The sequence below is a fragment of the Oncorhynchus masou genome, chromosome 24 (genome assembly GCF_036934945.1).
Source record: "Oncorhynchus masou masou isolate Uvic2021 chromosome 24, UVic_Omas_1.1, whole genome shotgun sequence".
Lineage (NCBI taxonomy): Eukaryota > Metazoa > Chordata > Actinopteri > Salmoniformes > Salmonidae > Oncorhynchus > Oncorhynchus masou.
The window spans coordinates 14,002,321-14,024,381 of NC_088235.1; positions in this window are offsets into that span (position 1 = coordinate 14,002,321).

Here is a 22,061-nt window from a genome sequence, read left to right on the forward strand (position 1 = left end):
GAATATCAATGATATAGGATTGGGGAACATTAAAGACAGTATTAGCTCCTTTAAAGTCAACTGTACTCTTAGGCAGTTAGCTCTTAGCAGCCCCCCTCCCTCATAAATAAGTAAAAATAACTCACTTGCCTTTCGTGAACAAACACCTAGCACTTTTTTTCCCCTACTAGCTCTGACTTTGCTGATAGCTACTTTATTCAGGGAAAATGTACTTTACTATGACTGAGATATGTGGTTGTCTCACCTCGCTATCTTAAGATGGATCCACTAACTGTAAGTCTCTCTGGATAGCGTCTGGTAAAAGTCTAACGCTTGTCGTCCGGGGAAGGAGAGGAGGACCAAGGTGCAGCGTGGGAAGTGTTCATATTATTTAATGAAATATGCAACACTAGACAAAACAACAAACACGACAAAACAAACAGTCCTGAAAGGTAAAACACTAAACAGAAAACAACCACCCACAAAACACAATGGAAAACAGGCTACCTAAATATGGTTCTCAATCAGGGACAACGATTGACAGCTGCCTTTGATTGAGAACCATACCAGGCCAAACACAGAAATAGAAAATCATAGACTAACATAGACAACCCACCCAACCCACTCACGGCCTGACCATACTAAAACAAAAGACAAAACAAAGGAACTAAGGTCAGAACGTGACAAAAAGACTAAAACGGAAAGAGTGTTTGAACCGTTATAGTAGATTTCCACTCTGAACTTCAGCGCTGCTCCATGCTGAGAAGAGAAACACTGTTCTAGACTAGAGAACTTCCCTCCCTGGACCAACTCAAATAATTACTAGACAGTTTAAACCGCTAGAGTTCCTCTCTAGGTTTATTCCTAGAAAGTCCTTCCTTCTAGGGAGTTCTTCCTGTCCATTGTGCTTCTGCTTTGCTTACTCTTTGGGGTCTATTCCGAGAAACTGCAAAGCACTTTGTGACAACTGCTGAAATAAAACGTTATGTGATTGATAGAATTTACACTATATCCTTGTATTTCTCCACAGCTTCTTCCTTCATTGAATACGGCAGGGATTAGGGCAGGGATAAGGGTTGCATTCCCAAATGGCACCCTATTCCCTGTACAGTGCACTACTTAGGGACCTAGTCAAAAGTAGTGCACTATATAGGGATTAGGGTGCTCTTTGGGACAATGAAATTATCCCTGCTCCAGACAAGAACCTGAACTCATGCTAATCTCTGACACAGCAGGTTTTTGATGGCTCTGTAAAAACGGAACATCATTGCTTAAGGCAAGGTGACAGCAGGGATAATTATTATCCATAATTCATGTTAAATACCTCAATCCCAGAGGGACAGGAAATGGGGGAGGGGGTGTCCTTGCTTATTTCCAAACCCCCTCTAGTCTAACCTTCTCAGGTCTCAGGTGGTCAAGTGCAGAGAGCAATTGTAATTGATACCGAATGTGATATTTTCCAATGCATCCTTGTAATAAAAGAATATGCACAAAGCATCCAGTTGGTTATTTACTGTAGATATACATAGTAGTAGAATAGTACTGTATGCGTGCAGTCCCAGTTCTGGCTCCGATAGAATATGCTGCCTGACATGTATTTATTTTGTATAAAAGAATGACGTGTTGTCATATGACACCGTGGCAGAGGAAAGATGGAGGAGGTTACATCGTTGAATGATTCCAAAAGCATGACGTGTTGTCATATGACACCGTGGCAGAGGGAAGATGGAGGAGGTTACATCGTTGAATGAATGTTGACACCGTGGCAGAGGGAAGATGGAGGAGGTTACATCGTTGAATGATTCCAAAAGCATGACGTGGTGTCGTATGACACCGTGGCAGAGGGAAGATGGAGGAGGTTACATCGTTGAATGATTCCAAAAGCATGACATGTTTGAGCACGTCTGTCATGGATAAACAATAGAATATAATTCATACATCCCCTTTCTGTGATGCATATATACATTTGGAAACGTTATGTAGACATACAATAGCTAAGTGAATTGCATTTAGGATGTTGCAGTGCAATCAGATCCATATTTGCGTGACTGTGACGTACATTAGACACAGTTTACCCTGCTGCCTGAGGCGCGGGGGTATGCAGATTAACATAGTTAAAAGGCCACATAACCAGGGGGGCAGAATAAGGGCTGGTAAATGTTGATTAAACTGTACAACTCCCACCAAATTTACGAGGACTAATATTTTTACTTTATTACCTTATAGAATTTGTACAGGCCTTTATCTAGTTACAGGGCCGGTTGTCTTAAGACAGAGTAGAGCACGTAGGCTTGTGAATCAGACGGTAATTGATGTCTCTTTTTACCTTGACATTTTGGCCACCTCATTTTAATGCTGATTGAAATTACCCTCGTTGTCAATTTCTCCCTTTTCACTTTGTGTCATTCTGGAACTGTGGGGTCTAATGTAGATCTGGTTGGATGAGGAGTAAGTTTTCAACTACTTAGATCTCATGTTTGACATTAGTGAAATGATCGTATTACCTTATTCCCTAGATATAAATCTAGACATGTACATTTGAGTTGTTATACATGTAGGTATAACCATAACTACCATAATCAACTAATTCAAATATATCAGAAAGACAAATATATATAAATATATATATATATAAATATAGCTCTTAATGTCAAGCTCTATTTCATCATACCTCCACATGAATGTGTATCCACAATATTAACCTTGTATCCACATTAACCTTGTCTCCACAATACAACATGAATGTACATGAGGCGTGGAGAATGCAGAATGTCTGTGGTGGAGCATTGTGTGAGCCTGGACTCATAAGTCAGAGAACCACATTTCATACAACAATCTAATTGTATCAGTATCCAGGAGGGATTGGAGCTTTCCTCCCAGGGCTCCATGCTAGTTGATTGTGTGTGCATAACTAGAGGTTCCATTAGCAAGACGTAGAGTCAGCAAACACTCCTGTCGTCCTCCACAGACTCTCCCATCCAAAACACAGCAGTCACAGTCAGAGAGAGATAAAGAGCATTACAAATGAACTGATCTGATTCTCTAATGCCTAATGTTATTCTGTAAATATGTTTGCTATTGTGAACATAATCTATTATTCACTTATTTGGTCTTATGAAAAATAATATGTAATTTATATATATACTTTTTTTCAATGTTTATTTATGGTGAAATTTGAAATCATATCGCCAAGTCCTCTGTTAATGAGATATGCATGAATATAGAAATGTATGTGGGTTTAAACTAACCAGAATGGCAGAAACACACCATATTTATGTTAACAATAGTCTCCTATAACATTCTATTTTACATGTCTTTCCTTTAGGAATTCCCTGGGTTCTGTTGTAAGACTCCACGTCACAGGCATTTTAGAAGGGAGGCAATCCAACGGTCTGAATTCAAATAGAGGGAATTGTAATGAATATCAATCAGACTATGAATAAGTTCACAGTACACCAAGATATTAAGGTTAAAGAACCGGGGAGGGAAAAAAAAGGTGACGATAATTTGCAAACTGATACATTTTCTGCAGTCTAGATAAACAGGACCAGGAAAGGCCTGTTACAGATTCAATTGAGAAGATGAACATGTCTTCCAGGAGCACCCTTGTAAAAGAATCCTGTTTGCCAATACGTGACTGCATTCTAGGAGCATCACTGCAGCAACCATACTCATTCCTGGTTCACTGGGTTATATTTCTGTTATATTTCTGTCTGCATGGGGCTTCCAGGGACGTCCTGGGGCCTAGGATGTACTTTACCCAGGTCTGGGTAATGGTACGTACAACCCTGGCAACAATAACACATAATTAGCTGTTAATATATCTTTAAAATGTGATATTAAGTGCTATGTTGAGGTTCATCAATGTAAGGATAAGCAGCATTTAACTACCATCATACATATTGCCCATTCACCATTATACTAAACATCTCTACATGGGCAAATCCCAATATGTTGGATGATGAAATTACCTCGTAAAATAATCTTATTAGCAATAATATAATGACTAAAGCTTTTCCCCTGCATGCCATCATGATTATACAGTATTTACCCTCTGGCTAATTGCAAATGAAGTGCTCTGACAACATTACAGTGAACTTTGCATTGTACTCAATGATGACTTACAAATAAAATGGTCGACCTTGTGCTTGGGGAAAACACACATTTGCAGCCTGGAGAGTAAAACTTAAGGCAAGAGCTTAGTTTATTATTGTTGTGGTACGTTGTCATAAAAGTCTGGGGAAATGGCAGATTTTAGAGTCACTTGACAGATTTAGCTTTGCTTATAAGAGATATTCATATTTTTTTTATTCAATCACAAGAGGGAAGAAATTGTGCAGCAACTGTACATGGGAAATATTGTATTATCAGTAGTTTCATTTGATTTGACCATTGATAGCGTAGTAATATATTAGTTGGTATCATATCATGGTGACTTTATACCTCATTCATTCAAGATCAATGAGTCCCTTCTATGTCTGTTAAAAGCCAGGACCAAAACCAAGTCCTGCAGATTTAAAATGTCATATTTACTAAATCCCCCAGCATTACTGTCAATCCGGTAATTGATTTGAGATTGGTCTCCATTTTATTTGTTACTGTCCTTGACACTGGGTATATGGTAGTGGGCATTAATTGGAATGCTTACAGGCTCCCAATTCTGTGCATCTGTCTGTTATGATAATATGTCAACACATCTTTCAACTGTTGTTACACATTGAGATTGAAGTGATTCATTATACTATTGTTGCTATTCACTCTGGGCCCTTCATTGATTAATTATAATATTGTTGCTATTCACTCTGGGCCCTTCAGTGATTCATTATAATATTGTTGCTATTCACTCTGGGCCCTTCAGTGATTCATTATAATATTGTTGCTATTCACTCTGGGCCCTTCAGTGATTCATTATAATATTGTTGCTATTCACTCTGGGCCCTTCAGTGATTCATTATAATACTGTTGCTATTCACTCTGGGCCCTTCAGTGATTCATTATAATATTGTTGCTTTTTACTCGGGGTACTTCAGTGATTCATTATAATATTGTTGCTATTCACTCTGGGCCCTTCAGTGATTCATTATAATATTGTTGCTATTCACTCTGGGCCCTTCAGTGATTCATTATAATATTGTTGCTATTCACTCTGGGCCCTTCAGTGATTCATTATAATACTGTTGCTATTCACTCTGGGCCCTTCAGTGATTCATTATAATATTGTTGCTATTCATCTGGGCCCTTCAGTGATTCATTATAATATTGTTGCTTTTTACTCGGGTACTTCAGTGATTCATTATAATATTGTTGCTATTCACTCTGGGCCCTTCAGTGATTCATTATAATATTGTTGCTATTCATCTGGGCCCTTCAGTGATTCATTATAATATTGTTGCTATTCACTCAGGGCCCTTCAGTGATTCATTATAATATTGTTGCTATTCATCTGGGCCCTTCAGTGATTCATTATAATATTGTTGCTATTCACTCTGGGCCCTTCAGTGATTCATTATAATATTGTTGCTATTCACTCTGGGCCCTTCAGTGATTCATTATAATATTGTTGCTTTTTACTCTGGGCCCTTCATTAACCTGGTACTTTGTCTGAAATGGCTCCATAATGGCTCCATAATGAAGGGTTACCTAACAAATCCCTTTGCCACGTGTAGAGGACATTTGATCCATCCACTTGTATTACTCTATTGGAAACACATCTAACATTTTGTATGAGCTGCTGGACTGCAACAGAGCTGTTGTACAAGGCATACACTATGATGGAACATGTTTTATGATTTGGAAGGATGATGATAGTGGGAGGCATGTGGATAAATGTTTGTTTTACTCTGTTATATATTCTCATGAAGACACATGAAGGTCAATATCTCTCTTTCTAACGAAGATCCCCAATGCTATGGGAATTAGAAAGATGGCCTGTGTTAGAAGCAAAAGGGCAACTCGTTAATCTAGGACCTTACCGGGAGGGAAAACTGTGTTCAAAATGGCACCCTATTCCCTACATTCTACAAAATGGCACCCTATTCCCTATGGGCCCTGGTCAAAAGAAATGCCCTATAGAGGGAATAGGGTGCTATTTGGGATGGAGATAACTATATTGGAAAAATAAAATGTCTTTCACAATGCCTCAAAATAGAATCCTATTTCCTAGCCTCTGGCAGGGCAGGGGAAGGAGGGGCAGGTGTGCTGCATATCATGTTTTTACAGTATATATAGGTCATTTAAGAGGGAGACTTTTATCTCTTGTAATATTGTAGTGAATACTCTTTTATTGAAACATATGACATTACTCTTTCTGTGTGGTAGCTCTAAAATATTGTGTTGTGTTCAACTGTTTAGTGTAGCATCCATGGATTCGAACATCGATTGCATTTTATGTTTAGTTTGCATGTTGTTGTCGGAATTTACTAGGTGACGAATGGAGGAAGACTGTCCTGGACGGAACTGGAAGGGGACTGGATGGGGACTGGAGGGGTGGTGGAGGGGAACTGGATGGGGACTGGAGGGGAACTGGATGGGGACTGGAGGGGAGGTGGAGGGGAACTGGATGGGGACTGGAGGGGAGGTGGAGGGGGACTGGATGGGGACTGGGGAACTGGGGACTGGGGGAGGTGGAGGGGGACTGGATGGGGACTGGATGGGGACTGGAGGGGAGGTGGAGGGGAACTGGATGGGGACTGGAGGGGAGGTGGAGGGGTGGATGGTCAAAAGTAGTGCACTATGTAGGGAATATGGTGCCATTTGGGATGCACCCCGGGAGACTAATAAACATGAACCAGGCCTAACCCGAAACCCCCTTCACACACTGGCCCATGCCCACTTCTGCTGGATCTGGGGGTCATGGATGGGCCTCCAGCCATCGGACGACCCACAAACAGGATGTCATTACAACCACTTCTGGTTGTTAGCCGGTTGTATTGACTTCATATTAACCAGTTTCGCCAGGTGCTACTAATCATACTTAACCCTTGAGTGAACACGGATGATTCAGTTGATACATTTTCTTGGAACGGTACATTGTTGGATTTCCCATTAAATATGAAAATTATTTAGCTTTGAAGAGACACACATAATGTCATGGCATTTTACTTCCGGAGAACGTTGTAGTACACTATTGTTAATTGCAAACCACAGAAATGGTGAACTTGGTCTTGCCCTTTTATAAGGACACAGACAGACTATTCATTATCTATAATTTGATGATGTAATAATCATCCATTATTTAAAAACCATGAAGGTTAGATTCAAATGTATAATTTTCTTGCCAAAGCGTGAAACCATGACTGCGTCTGAAATCCCCTTTAAAGTGCATTTACCAGAGTCCTATTGGCCCTGGTCAAAACAAGTAAGTGCACTATAGGGAAAGGGGTGCATCAGTGCGGTAGTGCTTCTATTAAGTGAAATATGGTAATCATGTGATTTAGAGCTGTGAGTTATTGGTACCATTTGAATTAATTGTTTGTGTGCTCCGATAGTTGCAGGTATGACTGGAGAATGCACCTACGCCTGTTTCCTACAAAATGGTGGTGCATTTTCTGTTCTGATGAGAGAATGGAAAGACGGGGAGAATCTCAAATGGTTTTACTCAATGCCTCGTGTCCTCTCATCTCCTCCTTTTGAAAAAGGTCACAGGTAATCAATGATAGGAGTCTAGGAGTGTGCTTGAATGAAATGAGACTTTCCTTCTCAACTAGCTCATCATCGGTCATATGACATTTACAGAGAAGGAAACCCATAATACATGTGTAAAGTGGTCAGAATAAATGCAGCTAGTTGTGCTAGACATTTCATAGATAAAAGGATAAGTAGTGTATCATTTCTAAATGTGTGCCTGCATTTTTCCTCTGATTAAACAACAGCTGATTCAAAGGGGGTGTGGCAAATTTCCAAAGTCTTCTGTGGAGGATATGAGTACAGTACACTTCAGTGTCCACAGATGGGGTAATGGAGGACGGGAGCAAACTCCCCTGTTCGCCTACTAACCAATTTACTCTTCTTGACCACTTGGCCACTTATTGGTTTCCAGGTCACGGAGGAGAGGAGGACAGACTTTTCCCCAATTGAGAATCTACCCTTGATTCCTTGCTTCCTCACTCCTTGCCTCCTCTTCAACAGGACGGCAGGGTAGCCTAGTGGTTAGAAAGTTGGACTAGTAACCGGAAGGTTTCAAGTTCAAACCCCCGAGCTGACAAGGTACAAACCTGAACAGGCAGTTAACCCACTGTTCCTAGGCCGTCATTGAAAATAAGAATTTGTTCTTAAATGACTTGCCTAGTTAAATAAAGATAAAATAAAATAAAAAAACTCCCATTGGATTAAAATGTCAGGGATCCCTTCCCTAAAACCCTTCTCATCCAATGGGTTTTGAGAAGGAGGTGAGGAGACAGGACGTGAGGAAACCAAGAATTGAAATTGAGATTCTCCAAGAGACAGATGCTGTTTATTCAAATCAGCTTGTTTGGTGGCTGAGTGGACTAGGAGACGGCTGGTTTGGTGGCTGAGTGGACTAGGAGACAGCTGGTTTGGTGGCTGAGTGGACTAGGAGACGGCTGGTTTGGTGGCTGAGTGGACTAGGAGATGGCTGGTTTGGTGGCTGAGTGGACTAGGAGACGGCTGGTTTGGTGGCTGAGTGGACTAGGAGACGGCTGGTTTGGTGGCTGAGTGGACTAGGAGACGGCTGGTTTGGTGGCTGAGTGGACTAGGAGACGGCTGGTTTGGTGGCTGAGTGGACTAGGAGGTGGCTGAGTGGACTAGGAGATGGCTGGTTTGGTGGCTGAGTGGACTAGGAGACGGCTGGTTTGGTGGCTGAGTGGACTAGGAGACGGCTGGTTTGGTGGCTGAGTGGACTAGGAGACGGCTGGTTTGGTGGCTGAGTGGACTAGGAGACGGCTGGTTTGGTGGCTGAGTGGACTAGGAGACGGCTGGTTTGGTGGCTGAGTGGACTAGGAGACAGCCAGTAAAGGTAATCCTTGTGTTTTTATTGGGGCTTGATTATTTATTACATTCATACACACTAACTACCTTTTTAGCGTCTATTCATGAAGGTATCTTTTGTTAAGAGCCCCGATGCTTGTCCTGAACACCACTTGAGGGACGGTTTTGGAATCATAAGAAACATATCTTTCATATCAGAGAGAAATAATCAGCATCAAAAAATGCTGAATTACTGCACATCTTTATAGAGTTAGGGTTAGTGTTCCCACACGGCCATATCTCCATGTTACAGCACTTGTATAGGCAAGACATACTGAAGATAGAGGCGACCACCTGTGCTAATTAGCTATCTAGTGTGCGCGAACACCTGTGTGTAAGCGTAACTAGGGAGGAAGTGTAGTTTGTTGGCTGGAGACACAGCCGTATGGATCTGTGCAAACCTGCTACAGTAAGTGTACCTTATTTATTTGAAAGCTTATTTCTCGCTCATATGACATTTAAATTCCATATGTTTCGAAAACAATGATTTGTTGATGTTTCTCAGTGTTAAAACAGAGTGTTGGGATTGTAATTCACATGGTTCCACCAGTAAATGATGCTTATAGCCCAGAACCCTTGAGATGAGGCAGAATACCTTATTTAATGCTGTGTGTTCTTGAGAGCAAATTTATTACGTGAAGAACCATGCAGAGACTAGTGCCATTTTTTTGGACAAACACACGTGAGTTTCCATGTTTCAGGATTTATTACAGAATAAATATGTATTGATCATAAACATAGTGTATTTATTTCATACATGATTCTTTATTTAAACCTAGATTAGCTAACATTTCAGCACGGTCCTTCAAGGTTACCATGAGAATGAAATTGAGTAGCCCCCATACTGCACCACAGAACTGTGTGTCACAAATGGCACCATGTTCCCTATGTAGTGCACTACTTTACCATAGTGCATTACTTTCGACCAGAGTCCTGCATGTGTACGGCAAGGGTAGGCAACCCTATTCCTGGAGGGCCGCAAGTTCTTCCAACTAGGCACCACCCCTGACCATCTGAGATAATTGATCAGTTCAGTGATGGCCAAAATTCAACACACTTGGTCTTCCAGGTTGGTGTGCAATACCAAAGTTGAAAACGTGTTTCCTTTCACAGATATGACAGTTTTAAAGATGATCTGGGCCTGGGTTGATCTCAGGCATGACCTTCTCATCCACTGTGTTCAAAGACCACTGCAAGGTGAAAGCATGATTGTTTCTGACAGACCAACGGATCTGACCTTTATAGGTCTTGACCCTGGCTGGATTGGGTTGTGTTGTTTTGTTTGGGCTATGTCTGATCTGATGAATGACAATATTGATAGATTCACTATTAATTTAATTGAATAGATATTGCTATATTACATTTGCCAAAGTTTTGGTCTTATCATAAATGCTTGGACATTTGAGATCATTTTTTGCATGAATCTCCTTGCCGATATTGCTGAAAATATATTATATTGTTTGCAAAACTGTAATGCGCTCAATATCTACTCCTGTGTCTTATTCGAATCAGTATAATTTCCTATAGCCAACTTTGCTTTTAGGCTCTCTCATATCCATGACTTTGTTATTCCGATATTCTCATCATGGGCTCAGAGAAACACCTGCTGCTCGAGCCCTGATAGCGCGCTAAGCGTCAGGTTTCCGTAGCAACAGGTCCTTCACCGAGGCTTCCGGTGTTGTCTCACATGTCCAAAGAAAACATTGTAGCTATCCTTTTTAAATTGGAAACATATGACTCCATGTACTTTTGCAACTAACCATCATTCGAAGTGTGCTGCTGCAACATGTTCAACTGAGGGTGAGCATACACGTATGTGATAATTCTGTATTGAACGACACGCGAACCTAAATTGGTGAGCAGGGAGCTCGAACATAGAGGCGCCAGCAGCAGATGGCCCTGTGTGTAGTCAGATTATATCCTAGTTAAACCCAGGGCCTTGAGCATTTCTAGAGCGGGGGCAGACGTGGTGGCTGTTGCTGAAATAGTCTACGGTTACTTTGTGTACATTATAATTGCGAATAAATGAATGCATGTAGCCAGGCATTATCATGGCCGTGCCGTAATTGCCTCCACTCGCCATAGGCTATAGTTGGTGATTGGAGAATAGCAATTATGTCCTCCTTGTGCGAACGGAGACGACGTCGGAGTTTAATAAAAATGTATTGGCTACCAAATTCATCTTACGAGTGGTAAAATATAATGTGTTATTAACTGTAGAAAACAAACGCATTCTTGACATTGTCTAAGTCTACAGAATGGGAGCGCCTGTGACTCATTAAATTCTCCACAGTCTATTCTAGAGACGATGGTACTATACGCCGTTGGCACTTTACATTTATCACCAGAGAACACACCAGTATCCACCAATAATTCGATCATCAGACCTATGTATGAACTGTGTGAATGACACATGCCATGGACAAGGTTGGTCTTTGATTCCTACGTTTTCATAGAGGGATGTCATAAGCAAATCAAATCATGTCAAGTAGAGGTACAGGTTCCTGGATGTGGATCTTGATCTTGCACTTCTTATTAATAGCCTACACACGTAGCATACAGTATGGTCTCATACACTGTAATTAAAGCAGTCAATTAGAGGTATAAACGATAGAATGAAAGCCTGTAATAAGTCAATGCTTTTGGGTGGTTTAAGAAATAATCATCAGGATTTATGGGTGTTCCAGATAATTGGATTGATCCGGGAGATCGATAGTGAAATTATATAAATGCATCCCAAATTCTATCCCCTGTGTAGTGCACCATTAACCAGAGCCCTATGGGATACCCAATGCGTCCTCGTCAAAAGTAGTGCACTATAGAGGGAATAGGTAGCCATTTGGGACAGAAGCTATATACATGTCTATTTAACAGCTTCTTCATCATCATATTCCTCAGTGCTCTGCATTGACCTGCAACCTTTCTGCTGGAAATGGAGGGAGGAGAGGGAAAGAACGTGCAGGAGGCCTTTGAGTGTACAGTGTGTGTGCCTGTGTGAATCCATAGGCCTGTAACACACTTGCAAATCATGGTCATTTATTTTGCTGATCCTTAGTGAGACTCTTCCTTGCTTTTCATACGTGACGAATGCAACTGTCAGCAAACCGACAAGTCAATAAGTGTTTTGATGTCAGTGTTCAGAGAGACAATTCCTCCTCAACAAGTGATTTATGTGATCGGGAGCTTGCCAGTGTGAAATGCAAGATTGTATTACTGTTACTGGCTGACCTTATATCAAACAAAACAAAACAGCTGGTTGATTTGTCAGACATTTATTTGGGTTGGCTTCTTTGGCTGACTGACTGGCTGGCTGACTGGATGGAGTGTGACCTCTGACTGACTGACTGGCTGGCTGACTGGCTGACTGGATGGAGTGTGACCTCTGACTGACTGGCTGGCTGACTGGATGGAGTGTGACCTCTGACTGACTGACTGGCTGGCTGACTGGCTGACTGGATGGAGTGTGACCTCTGACTGACTGGCTGGCTGACTGGAATGGAGTGTGACCTCTGACTGACTGGCTGGCTGACTGGCTGATTGGATGGAGTGTGACCTCTGACTAAACCAGGCATCACGTCTCATTCCTAGAAAAAGGTTTGTTGGGACTCCTTTGTCCAGAGGGGGAAGCTCATCAGACCTGAGACATCTTGCAGCATTCCTCATCCTTTTTTCTTCATTTTTAAAATTGCTTCCTGGCTACACAAATACAGAATGAATTGTGATTGATCTACATTCCATTATTGATAAGCTTCAGGTTTACAACTATCCCTGATTTTCAGTCCCTACACAGCTCTTGACTACTAATCAGATGTGTGGGTTGTTGGTGATAATTAGTAGGCCTACATTATTTAATTGTTTCATTTTCTGGCGTGTGACCTCTATGACTGACTGTAGTGGGACAAAACCAGGCATCACGTCTCATTCCTGGAAAAAGGTTTGTTGTGACTCCTTTGCCCAGAGGGAGCAGCTCATCAGACCTGAGGGAGATCTTGTCCCCAGGCAAGAAAGCTACAGACTTCTTTCTTTCTTTGAATTCAGTTATTCCTCTATTTCGCATGGGAAACAATGCATCTTTGGAAAATAATTTCCAAGAGGGTAAAACATTTTTAGTGTTAACTTAAATGACTAAAACCAGATGGAGCAATATGTTTTTAAACAAGATAATCTTTGACAACTAATCGAAATAAAAACTAGGCAGGGAGAATCTAAAATTCCAAAAATGTCATGGCATGGGGCACCTATTGATTTGTTATGTTTGAGTCAGTCAGATAGCATAAGGTAAAAAGGTACAAATTAAAATAAGAACAAGGCACAAGCCATGACAAAATGTGTAGATCTGCAGGAAATGTTCTTTCAAACTTAAACAGGTTCTCTCTGCCTCATGGCAAAATGTGTAGATCTGCAGGAAATGTTCTTTCAAACTTTAACAGGTTCTCTCTGCCTCATGGCAAAATGTGTAGATCTGCAGGAAATGTTCTTTCAAACTTTAACAGGTTCTCTCTGCCTCATGGCAAAATGTGTAGATCTGCAGGAAATGTTCTTTCAAACTTTAACAGGTTCTCTCTGCCTCATGGCAAAATGTGTAGATTTGCAGGAAATTAGCTAACTTTTCCACCGTTGGGGAAACACTGGAATTGCTTATTTTTCCTGAATTTGTTTACCATTGACATGACATTTATTCACAATATAGCTCAGCCTGTATTTTGACAACCAATCAAATGTTTGGGATTCATTTTTTGACCTATTTCATTGGTTTATTTTTTCTGTGGTACACCAGTGGAGGGATTCCACTGATTTACAGTCACAATATTGATCTACAGTATTAGCTTGCAACATGTTTTACATTCCCCCCCCCATGTTTTAACTAATGTTAAACCTCAATATTTTGTGGTGTACATTTTCTCTCACTTCCATTAGATCACAGCTTACATCATGTCTCGTCCTCAGCATCTGGAAGATATTCTCATGTCTAAACCCTTTGGAAGAACTGATACAGGCAATTCTATTTCCATGTGATAAATTAGCACAAGCAAGTGTCTCTTGCGAGCAAGGGATGGGGAAAGAGAAATGGAGAGAAAGGAAAGAAAATAAAGAATAGGAGAGAGAGATTTACCAATACTGTGTTATTGATCCGTTGGCCTCAGCACACGTGTGATTGTCATCCTATTATCCATGCTGCGCCAAGCTGACACCGAGCACGACAGGAGTGTCTCTGTGAGACCATTAGATGCCCCTCTTCACCCCCCCTCCCTCCCTCAGCCTCTCCTCGTTAACTCCTCTCTCCCATGAGTCATCCAATGTCATCCTGATTAGAGCTGGGTGATATGGACACTAAATACACATCGTGAGAAATGTAACTATTTTGCTGGATAACAATGAATACAACATAAAGAAATGTAATGGATAAGTGCAACCACTTTACATTAGTGATGGGGCTCTAGACACGTTGTTTTCCAGTGCCAACTAAGACAACTGAGATGGAGATTTAAAAAATGAAGCTAACAAATCCGGGGAATATATGATTGATATGTTGATGTACAAAATGTAAAAATAGGATCCAGGGGCCTCATGTACACTGCATGAGTATGTGGACAGCTGCTCATCAAACATCTCATTCCAAAATGATGGGCATTAATATGGAGTTGGTCCCCCCTTTGCTGCTATAAGTCTCCACTCTTCTGGGAAGGCTTTCCACTATATGTTGGAACATTGCTGCAGGGACTTGCTTCCATTCAGCCACAAGCATTAGTGAGGTCGGGCACTGATGTTGTGCGATTAGGCCTGGCTCGCATTCGGTGCTCCAATTAATCCCAAAGGTGTTTGATGGAGTTGAGGTCAGCCGTGCAGACCAGGCAAGTTCTTACACACTGATCTTGACAAACCATTTCTGTATGGACCTGGCTTTGTGCTTGGGGGCGTTGTCATGCTGAAACAGGAAAGAGCCTTCCCCAAACTGTCGCCACAAATTTAGAAGCACAGAATTGTCTAGAATGTCATTGTAGTATGCTGTAGTGTTAAGATTTCCCTTCACAGGATCTCAGAGGCCTAGCCCAAACCATGAAAACTGCCCCGGGCCTTTTTTTCCTCCTCCACCAAACTTTACAGTGACAATATGCATCCGCCAAACCCAGATTCGTCCGTCGGCCTGCCAGATGGTGAAGCGTGATTCATCACTCCTGATAACAAGTTTCCACTGCACCAGAATCCAATGGTGGCGAGCTTTATATCACTCCAGCCGACACTTGACATTGCGCATGGTGATCTTCGGGTTTTATGTGTCTGCTCAGCCATGTAAACCCATTTCATGAAGCTCCCAACGAACAGTTATTGTGCTGACGTTGCTTCCAGAGACCGTTTGGAACTCGGTAGTGAGTGTTGCAACCGAGGACAATGGTTTTTACATGCTACGCGCTACAACGGGTTGAGCTCTAGTAGGGCAGAAATTTGATGAACTGACTTGTTTGAAAGGTGGCATCCTATAATGGTGTCACATTGAAAGTCACTGAGCTCTTCAGTAAGGCCGTTCTACTGCCAATGTTTGTCTATGGAGATTGCATGGCGGTGTATTTCCATTGTGAATTCATGCAACATATCTTGACAGGCTATATATATAATTTGACCACATCAGTGCATTTGTTACGATAATAATCCATATAAAGTACAGTAATTTCTTAAGTTAAAGGTACGTGTGAAAGTGTAACCATTGTTTCACTGAGATAATGGGAAATCGAATGAGATGGCAGATCTTGCTCTGTTGGAAAATTTGGCAAACGCTGCATTTTGCAGAGAGTGCATTTTTAGAGACGGGTGGGACAGATTGGTTTTGGAAATGATATCTGATGAACCAATCTTAAGAATCTTTGTGAGGATTTAAGACCTTCTTTAGAAAGGCGAACTCATGCCGTTTCGGTGAACATCAAAGTGCTATCCACCCTTTGGTTTTTGGCAACGGGCACTTTTCAGCTGGAGCTTGCTGATCGGCATCTCACATCCCCCGATGTGCCAATGTTTTATGTTCTGGATGCAAAATGAACTGAGAACATTTCCATACACCATCAGGGAAAACCTAGTCAGTTGTATAACTGAATGCATTCAACTGTAATGTGTCTTCCCTCTGGGGGGGGGGCTGGCTTAATTGACATTCACGGCCATTTGTGATACAGCCTGGAATTGAACCAGGGTCTGTAGTGACACCTCTAGCACTGAGATGCAATGCCTTAGACTGCTGTGCCACTCGGGAGCCCTTACATGTTGCGTTTATATTTTTGCTCTGTATATATTTTCCATTGCTAAGGCAACGCAAATTGTCCTAATGGTCCTCTGTAGCTATGTTTTCATTTTTATTGGTCAAACCACAACTGAGGGAGCCAAATAAAACCTTTTGGTTGTACTCATCTCTGGCACGAGCACCTATATTTTGGTTGCGCTGTTGTAGGCTATTTCATGGTACGGCGTTGTATATATTCCCCATGGCCTTTTTACAGGGATGATTTTTTTATATGGTTAATTGGGGGCGTTTGGAAATGCAAATAGCCAAGGTCACACGCGTGCACTGAGGCTGAGAACAATTGGTATTTATCAACAGTTATCTTTTACCGGTGTGCATATGATTGTTTGATAACTGACACTTTTTCTATGTGTACCAACATTCAAAATTATGTTTGTTAGTAGTATTTTAGAATAGTTTTTATGCAATATGAGGCCCCAGAATGATAATTTAAAAAAAACATCTTCAGGGAATTTGCCGACATCCTTGTGCATATTGACCTATAAGCTCTATTATACACCACGTGAGGAAGTGGGAACTCAAAACACTTCTAACTCTAAATATTATGTTGTTGCTATATATCTATTAGCCATGTAGGCTAATTGATGAATCTATCTGTAAATGTGGGCTAATGTTCTAAAAACCGTTCCAGAGCTAGGCCTAGGCTACTTGATGTAGGCCTATTCACTGCAAATTGTGCTCTCCACTCCACCAAAACCATACTACAGCTACTCCGGTTGTAAAGTGGTGCCATGAACTCTGTTAAGAGTTGAGAAATGCATAATATACTCGCAGAAAGCTGTGACTGTCCTCTCTGTAACTAGAATGACAGTAGTTGCTATGAAAACTGTATTTGTTCCCAATAGCATTTTGAGTAATGGTCATATGCTTGTGCTTCTCAGAATGCAGCTCTCCCTCCTCCGTGTCACAGTGGGAAGAGGGGTGAGAGTGGCTCGCCCACACAACAGCCGACAGCCAAACAGGGCCAGGCACACACTTTCCTAGCAGGAATCAACATAATGTATAGGCTATGACTGTTGACTAGATAATGGTTCTACAACAATCTACTGGAACGTTGTGTAGCATTGCTTCTGTAAGAGGAAGGCAATGTCGGTCATTTTTGGTTTATCTCCCCCCAAGGTCACTCTTCTACAGACTACCATGCCCTCTTCAATTCATCCCCTTACCCCTCTCGCCTTGTTATTTGGGTTACCTCTTCTCCTCCTCTCTCCATGCATCGTCCAATTTCATCCTTGTGTGAACGGAAGGAGAACTCAGAGACTACCTCTTCATCTGGGTTCTATCATATCTAGAAAGTAGTGGTCTGTATTCCAAATGGCACCCTACAATATTCCTTACACAGTGCACTACTTTTGACCAGAGCCCTATGGACCCTGGTCAATGGAAGGGCACTATTTAGGAAACAGAGTGCTATTTGGGGTGTAGCCATGGTTCTTTAGACCAGGCCTGTTGCATGAATACGCTCTCTCAGCCCTTTTCATACATCAATATTATGACATGTGCCCCTGTGCTTGAATTTGAATATCAATCATAGAGCACTCTTCAAGCTTGTTGCTCCTTCTCACTGGTAATGTAAAACCTCATTTCACATCTCATAATGGTAAATAAGGACTCGGTGCAAACGCGTTACCTACGCAGGCTGAGACATTAAGCATAGAGTTGTTGTTTAATTCAAATATGCTTATTGGATACAGATTTTACAGCAAAGGTTGGATGATAGAAATGTTTTAGGGCTTAATGTCTCCTGCATTAGCTTAATTTACCCATGAAATTCATCCAAGATGAAAGTGTATTGCCTTGCCTCCTAATTCTGAAACTGATATTCATGGTGGTTTTCATGGTAACGGACCTGTCTCTTGACTAAATGTATCATCTGGTGAGTTTAATGAAAGATGATACCTGTCAGATCTGGGTTCATATAATATTTGTTTTCTTTCAAATACTTCAGGCGTGCTTCATGGATCTTGCTTGGCACAATGGATTAGTCCCAAAAACGCACATGCGACCCATTTGGCTCTCTAGACAGGCTTAATCAAACACACAAAGTATTTGAAAGGAAAACAAATATTAATTGTACCCAGGTCTGGAATAATACCCATCATGTATTTGATTATAGTCCTGGGTGTTACTCTGACATTTACTTCAAAGAAAACCTCCCAGGCTGATAATTAGGCTAGGATCTGATACCTCAGTATGTCTGACAGTTCCTGTTGACAACATGGATACTCCCCAAATAGAGCCCCACAGTGGAGGTGTCATAATGCCCATAAAACCTAGTGGTCAAACAAGGAAAGCTTTCCAACAGTTTTTTTCCATAGGGGAGTTTAGAAACACATAAAATAAAGGCTGTGTTTCATGTATTCTTACCCTGGTGTGACGTTTTGATAACCATGTCAATCTCTCTAGGACAAGGTGACTTTTAGCAATATAGTCGCCTGTATTTAGTCTCATATTCGAAAATGCTAATTAGCGTCAAAGTAGACATCACGCAAGACTACAAATCCCAGTACGGTGATATCTAACAATACACACACATCTAAAAAGTTAAATAAGAAATATTAGGATGAGAAATGTCAAAGTCCGGCGTATAAATGTGATGGGATGAATAGACAATAGGGACAGTATATGTATAGAATATGTAATATATTTGAAGAATAGTATATGTACAGCAATAGTTAAATAGGATCTGCACGTCATCTCTAGCTGAAGCCTTTGCTAAACAGGTATTGTGTCAATGTAAAACTTGCACAAGACAGTTGACAGCATTGCCAAGTTAAAGAAATGTAGCCAATTTATTCATTACTACCTTTAGCTAACATTAGATAGTTAATCCAGAGATTCTTACCTTTGCTTCAATTTGGTAGTCTCGTCCAGATCATCATGGTATTTGTAGTTCTTTATGATAGCAGCACATTAGCATTTTATTTTTTGTGGAGAAATACAGGCGACTATATTGATAAGTCATCTTGTCCTAGAGAGATTTACATTATTATTAAAACGTCATGCCAGGGTAAGCCTACACAAAACACAGCCCTTATTTTAAGTGTTTCTAAAATCCACTATGGGAAAAATTAGTGGAGGAAAAACGATTGGAACCATTTCCCTGTTTGACTGCTAGGTGTTATGGGTATTATGACTCATACTGTGGTACACTATGGCACTCTTTTTCTTTCGACTACTGTACTAATGTTGACCAGGGGCCATGGGGGTAGGTCCCTTGTAGGGAAAAGGGTGCCATTTGGGAGACCTATGTATCCAGTTGTAATTTCCTTTTTGTTTGTTCAGTAATCATGAGCCTCTGATTACATAGTAATTAACCTCCACACGTATAGAGATTATTCTTCCTACTATCCTTCCACAGTAAAACAATTATACTGTCCAGTCTCGTTATTATTGGTCTATTACCCAATATAATAAATATTATTATTTTAATTATAGCAACATAGTTGATTTGTTTATGAATACAAATAAATGTACAGTATTTATACAATCTGTGCACAGTAAAGGGCAGCTGGATTTGTCTTTATCCACAGTAAAGCTGGGTTATCAGTACAGACTTTCCATGCTCTTTTCTTTACCTCCCTCCCAAACGACTGTACTGTGAGAGAGATGGTGAGCTGAGGAACACAATGGCATCGTTCCTTCCTGTCTCTGACTGCGTCCCAAACGGTATGGTTTTCGCTCCAAGCCCAGTGGTAATTTATCAACCAATTATTAGAATCAGGTGCACTTTATTAGGGTTGGAGTGAATCCCTACAGGACAGTAGCTCTCCAGGAACAGGGTTGGAGGGCCCCGTTATAAACAATTGCAAATTGTTAATCAAGGAAGGTTGTTGATGGTAATGCCCTGCCCTGCCCCAAGCCTGGTTGTTGATGATGGTACTGCTCCAGTCCTGGTTGTTGATGATGGTACTGCTCCAGTCCTGGTTGTTGATGATGGTACTGCTCCAGGCCTGGTTGTTGATGATGGTACTGCTCCAGTCCTGGTTGTTGATTGTACTGATGATGATGTACTGCTCCAGGCCTGTACTGCTCCAGGCCTGGTTGTTGATGATGGTACTGCTCCAGGCCTGGTTGTTGATGATGGTCCTGCTACAGGCCTGGTTGTTGATGATGGTACTGCTCCAGGCCTGGTTGTTGATGATGGTACTGCTCCAGGCCTGGTTGTTGATGATGATACTGCTACAGGCCTGGTTGTTGATGATGGTACTGCTCCAGGCCTGGTTGTTGATGATGTGATGATGGTACTGCTCCAGGCCTGGTTGTTGATGATGGTACTGCTCCAGGCCTGGTTGTTGATGATGGTACTGCTCCAGGCCTGGTTGTTGATGATGGTACTGCTCCAGGCCTGGTTGTTGATGATGGTACTGCTCCAGGCCTGGTTGTTAATGATGGTACTGCTCCAGGCCTTGTTGTTGATGATGGTACTGCTACAGGGCTGCTGCACTGGAAGGTTCTCTCTTTCTTCTGTCTTCCTTTTTCTTTCACTGTCATTCTCCTTTCTCTAACTCTCTGTCTGTCTGGTCTGGTCGTGAGTGGGTCTGCTATCCATACTACTGTGTAATGTTTCAGAAAGGATAACACTTCAATGGGATGGCTATAGATGGGAAGGGATTGTGAAATGGTTTCATATACAAGGACACCATGTTTAAACTGGAAACATGGTTCATTGATAGAGATAACTACAGTATGTCCAGCATTGTCACCATGTCTTTGCAATTGACTACAGTACGCTCGCATGATTGTTCCTCATTGCTTTACAATCATACAATGTGGATAAAACAACCGTTGATAGAAATACAATGTATTCAGGTCAAAGGGATCTTTGCCAATGCAAAGCAGGAACAATCCCTCTCCAGAAAGCTTGCTCTGTCAAACAGTGTAGGCCGCTACCGAGTTCCCTACAAAGCATTCAGTCACAATACCCTCCCCAATCTCATTGACTTTATCACTCCCCCTTGTATTGATACTACTGCTCTGTGTATTCACACTTCTCTATGTATTACTTTATCACCAGGCAGTTATTCATATCAGTCATTGTGAGTCAGACAGATCTGACAGTGGGAATGTGCAGTTACAGTAACACTGGGGGATGGGTGTCTCAAATGGCACCCTATTCCCTACATAGTGCACTACTTCTGACCAGGGCCCATAGGGTGTCATTTGGGACGTAGACAGGGCTTTTTTATCTCTCTACTCCCTAGTTCTTTTATCTGGAGTACACGGGTTAGAGAAGGTCCTAGGGGAGAGAGACAACTGCTTCTGGTTTAACTCATCTCACATGCTTGACACTGAGGGATCTGTCTGTGTGTGTCTGTGTGTGTGTGAGCGAGAGAGGAAATATTTTATCTGACGCTGTCACTGGTTGTATAAACCTCAGGGAAATGAGGCTATGTGACATTCTCGGTGGTCAGCAGCGGTACAACCCATACCTGGGTTAAAATACTATTTGAAATTATTTCAAATACTTTATCTGTGCTTAATTGAGCTCTACTTGCTAATAGAATAGTCCCAAAAGTGTCAACCCGCCTTTCCCATCTCTCGCACCAGGCAGACTAGCGCTTATATAATAGTATTTGATCCTAGGTCAGATCAAACAACTGATGGTAAAGTCACTGCAGTGTTAACTATACATGTAGCCTGCAACGTCATGAATTCACCAATTTGTAAGTCGCTCTGGATAAGAGCGTCTGCTAAATGACTTAAATGTAAATGTAACTGACTTACTTAAACTTGATTGTATATTTTGAGGATTAGGACTGTCATTCAAAATGTTGTCATGTTGACACAAAATGGTTTAGACTAGTTT